The sequence below is a fragment of the Suncus etruscus genome, chromosome 20, assembly GCF_024139225.1.
Source record: "Suncus etruscus isolate mSunEtr1 chromosome 20, mSunEtr1.pri.cur, whole genome shotgun sequence".
Lineage (NCBI taxonomy): Eukaryota > Metazoa > Chordata > Mammalia > Eulipotyphla > Soricidae > Suncus > Suncus etruscus.
In genome coordinates this window covers 7709203-7714374 of record NC_064867.1, presented here as the reverse complement: position 1 = coordinate 7714374, position 5172 = coordinate 7709203, and the positions used below count along the sequence as shown (strand labels likewise).

The window sequence follows — 5172 nt, the reverse complement described above, 5'->3', positions numbered from 1 at the left end:
TTCTTTCTTTCTTCTTTCATTATTTCTTCCTTTCTTCCTTCCTTCCTTTCCTTCTTTTCTTTTTTCTTTCTTCTTTCTTTCTTTCTTTCTTTCTTTCTTTCTTTCTTTCTTTCTTTCTTCTTTTATCTTTCTTTTTCTTTCATTCATTCTTTCTTCTCTCTCTCCCTTCTTTCTTTCCCTCTTTCCCTTTTTCTTTCTCTTTCCCCTTTCCCTCTTTCTTTCTCTCTTTTTCTTTCTCTTTCTTTAATTATTTCTTTTGCACTATGATTTATAATACAGTTATCAAAGCTCATACATTCAGTATCCATCTTCTCCCAGTTAAACACTCCCCTATACCATAGTCATTGCCTCTCCCAATCTGAAGCCCAACCCCCTTTGTGTGTCTCCAACCAGTTCTCATGTTATTTGTTTTCATTGTCTTTGGGTATTCATTATTCCACCATTATGTCTCTATTTTATTTGGGGGGCACACCCCCAGTGGGGCTCAGGAAGAATTCCACTTAGCAGGCTCAGTGGACCAAATGGGAGGCTGGGAATTAAACCGGTAGGCCATGTATGTGCAAGGCAAATGCCCTATCCACTGTGCTATCACTCTGGCCCCTATTATGTTTCTTTATATCTTGCACGTGAGAGAAAGATATTTCTGTATCATTTCCCCCACAGACACACTGACTTCATTAGGAGCCACTGTTTCTGGCCTTATTTCTTCCAAAAAATAAAATTCATGTGAAAACTCAAGATACCTAGCACAGCCATGGTCATCTTGAAAGAAAATAAGAGTGAAGGTTAAAGGGTAAATATAATTGCAAATTTTACTCCAACAGAGAAACAATCAAGGTGATGTAGTACTGGCATGATAGATATACTGATAACTGGAATAGAACTGAGAGATTAAAAAACATATTTATTTATGCTTAATAGGATTTTGCCAAGGGTACCAAAGCCTTTCAGTGGGGGAAGGAATAGCCTTAAACAAATGGTGCTGAAATATCTGATTGATCTAATATAGATGGAGCGAAACGCTTCCATAACTCCCACACACGTGCAAGATTAGATCAAAGTGTAGTAAAGACCTATGTGTGGGGGCCGGAGCGATGGTGCAGTGGTAGGGCGTTTGCCTTTCACACAGCTGACCCAGGACAGACCTTAGTTTGAATCTGGAGTCCCATAAGGTCCCCCAAGCCAGGAGCGTTTTGTGAGCACAGAGCCAGGAGAAACTCCTGAGCATCACCGGGTGTGCCATCCCAAAAGAAGACCTAAGGATAAAAGGTCAAAACTATAAACTATTCTAAGAAAATATATAGGTTAGGTAGCGTGACTTATATGACATTCATGACCTTGGATTTGGCAGCAGATTCTTTGCTACAGCACCAGAAGGTCCAGCCGTGAAAAAAAGACAAATTGGTTTCCATCAAAATAGAGGACTTTTGTACTTAAAAGGACCCAGACAGTCGTGCTCGCTTCGGCAGCACATATACTAAAATTGGAACGATACAGAGATTATCATGGTCCCTGTGCAAAAGGACCCAGACAGTAAATCAGAGAAACAGCCCACAAACAGGGGAAATATTTGTAGCAATATATACCGTATTTGCCGGCGTATAAGACGACCCCCTAACATTTTCACTCAAAATACAGAGTTTGTTATATACTCGCTGTGTAAGAATATCCCCTCTTGGGGCCCAGAGAGATAGCACAGTGGCGTTTGCCTTGCAAGCAGCCGATCCAGGACCAAATGTGGTTGGTTCGAATCCCGGTGTCCCATATGGTCCCCAGTGCCAGCCAGGAGCTATTTCTGAGCAGACAGCCAGGAGTAACCCCTGAGCGTCGCCAGGTGTGACCTCCCCAAAAAAAAGAATATCCCCTCTTCCGCACACCTTCCACACACCAAATAAAAGGTAAAACTATATCAGATTTGATTTCAACATTTTAATTTACATTCAAATGCTTTTTATTATCAAGTGCAGGAAAACTGTCACAAGGCCGTATGCAATCAAACATATCCATAAAAGAGTGCAAGTTTATTACCGGTAATGTACACTCTATAGAATGGTACCGTCGCTGCTTCTGAGGAACATAGGCAAGCAGCCCATGTGCACATGTGAAGAAATAGACGGTAACCTGAATGGACCACACTCGCAAAATCGCGCACAGCCCACCGTCCACCCAGTATGGTATGGCGATTCGCGATTTTGCGCTCTCACACTGGGTGTTTGGTCGGCTGTGTGCGACCAAACTCGCAAATCGCACAACAGCCGAGCATACACCCAGCAGAGCGGCTGATGCCTGAACATATGTGGAGTGCAGTGGGCGGGCGCCGGGAGGCCGCGATGGCACGGGCAAGCACTCTGGGCAGTCCGTCTTAAGTGTGCCTGGCCTAGGCCGAGATCCCCACTTGGAGGCATATTTTTCAGGGCCAGAAAACAGTCTTCTCGTCCGTAAAACATGTAGAGAAAGCATTACACCCAATGAAAAAGGATTATAATAAAGAAAACCAGGGGAACAATCTGAACAGGACTCCAGGCTTGGGGGTCAATGACCGGTTGGCGAGACACGTGACAGGTTCATGGGTCACGTGACGGCTCCGGGAACTTGCTGGTTTGCAGTTCACAAGACGGGTTTGCGTGTCACGTGACCGCCCAGGTCCTTTTCAGTATTCGGGTCACATGATGGATTTGCTTGTCACATGACCGCTCCAGGTCTTTCCAGTTTTCGACTGACACGTGATCGGCAAAGAACTTCCGGGTTTGTGGGTCACATGACATGTTGGCGAGTCACGTGACCGCAACAGAAACTTCCGGGTTTGCCATTCACCTAAGAGGTTGGCGAATCACTTGACAGTGTTTCGCTGCACACTACTGTCCCCAGGGGCTTCCTAGTTTTCGGGTCACCTGACCACCCAAGGGACTTTGGGTGTGTGGGTCATGTGACGGGTTTGTGGGTCACGCGATAATCACTTCCAGGTTTTCCAGGTCACATGATAGGTTCCTGGGTCACATGACCGCCCCAGAAACTTTGCATTTGCGGGTCACATAAGGGGTATGCTTGTCATGTGACTGTTATGGGACTTTCTGGTTTTCGGGTCTTGTGATGAGAGCGCATGGAGGTAGGGCATTTGCCTTGCACACAGAAGGTCATTGGTTCGAACCCCGGCATCCCACAGGGTCCCCCGTGCCTGCCAGGCGCGATTTCTGAGCAAAGACCCAAGAGTAACCGCTGAGCACTGCCGGGTGTGACCCCCCAAAAAGAATGTACACCCTAGCAGTGAAAGTAGGGTTTCCCCCTTGTTTATAATGATATGACATAGTTTTTAACTTCCAAACATTGGTGTTCTTAGTGCAAACCCGAAAGAAGTTACTTTCCAAAGTGCAAAGGGACATTCAGCATGGCTGTTTTGGTTCCATCTTTGTCCAAGCTTTTTATCTGCTTGTATTTTTTTACTGTTCTTCAGTAGTTTGTGATATGTATTCATAAAATTGTGTTGATTTACACTGTAATCAGCAAAGCTTGGAGAGTCTAGAGCGCGCGCCACATCGGCCAGGGGGGCACACGCAGGCAAGGCTTGGGGGACCCCCGACTCACCTCATCCCTGTGGTGCTGGCAGAAGTCGAGGCGCTCGGGGAAGACAGCCAGGCCTGCCTCCTGGACCTGCAGTGCAGCCTTCTGCTCGCACAATGGGCAGCTCAGCTTGAGGGGGTTAGTATGTCACTGATCCTACTCTCATCAATCATTGTGCCCTACCCTAGAGTGTGACCTGGCATTGTGCTCCCACCCTAGGGCGGGACCTGATTCTGGGCTAAGGGAAACGCCTTACTTCCATGCATCTTTCTGGCCCACCAGGAGTGATTTCTGAGTGCAGAGCACCGAACTAGTATTAACACCCCACAGCACTGCTGGGTGTGGTCCAAAAACTAAAAAAGAATTTTATTTTGTGGAGGTAGAATGATAGTATGGCAAGAAGGGCACGTGCGTGCATGCGCGCGCGCACACACACACACACACACACACACACACACGCATTCACTCAACACGCACACGCTCAGCAGGGGTCTATCTCCGTCACCATCACATATGATCCCCAAGCCAGCCAGGAGTAATTCCTGAGCACAGAGTATCCCTTGAATACTGTCAGGTGTGACCTCCCCAAGAGAAAAACAAATTTTTTTTTTCGGTCACACTCGGCAGTGCTCAGGAGTTACTCCTGGCTCTATGCTCAGAAATCGCTCTTGGCAGGCTCGGGGGCCCATATGGGATGCCGGAATTTGAGCCACCGACATTCTGCAGGAGAGGCAGAATGGAGGCCTTACCTCCATGCTATCTCTCAGGCCCCCAAGTAAAATTTTCATCTCAGGAAGGCAGCGTATTTCTAGCAGTTTCCCTCCTCCAGCTGAGAGGCCTGTTCCCACATCTGAGCTGTCAGTGCCTTGCCTGTCAAACCACAGGGCAGGCATGGTCCAGGTGTGTCCACTCCCATGGAAACGGCCAGCTTCCCTGGAGGAAGTGGGTAAGTCACCAAGTCTGGGGCCAGAATAGATACAGACGTAATCCCTGAGCATGGAACCTGGAAGAAACTCAGAGCGCTGCTGGGTATGGCTCAACCCTTCCTGCCCTCCCCGCAAAAGACCCAAAATCTGACCTGGGCCTCGGATTCTTCTTGTCTATGCCACAAGAATTGCTGCAATAGAGGCTAGACCAATAGCACAGCCTTGCACATGGCTGACCCAGTTTCGATCCCCAGCATCCTATATGTTCCCCCCAAGCCTGCCAGGAGTAATTTCTGAGTGCAGAACCAAGAGTTACTCCTAAGTGTCACTGAGTATGACCAAAACAAAATAAAACAAAAATGAATTGCCAGAGAGTCTCTGTCTCTCCGTTCTCTTTTTGGTTTCGGGGGCCATACTCTTCAGTGCTTAGGGGTTACTCATAACTCTACACTCAGGAATTACTCCTCGTGGGTTCAGGGAATCTTATCGGACGTCCAGAGTGGCAGTCACAGCTTTGAAAAGAACGAGAAGTTTTTGCTGTTTATGAATGCATATTATTTAAGTGTGAAGTTTCTCTAAGCTTACAAGGCATCCTGTTTCATGACCTTCAGAGCCACAGGATAGCATTGGCTGAGATAAGAACCTGGATCTACTCAAGGAGGGCAGTAGACGCTCAAATTGCTCCTAA

The 5172-nt window shown here is 47.2% G+C and overlaps 1 non-coding gene across 1 annotated transcript; it reads left to right on the top strand.

The window, feature by feature from the left end:
* The first annotated feature begins 1453 nt into the window (after positions 1-1453).
* On the top strand, positions 1454-1559 carry LOC125998409 (U6 spliceosomal RNA). Its single transcript, XR_007491981.1, has one exon. It is a non-coding gene; the product is annotated as a U6 spliceosomal RNA (small nuclear RNA).
* Positions 1560-5172: the final 3613 nt, after the last annotated feature.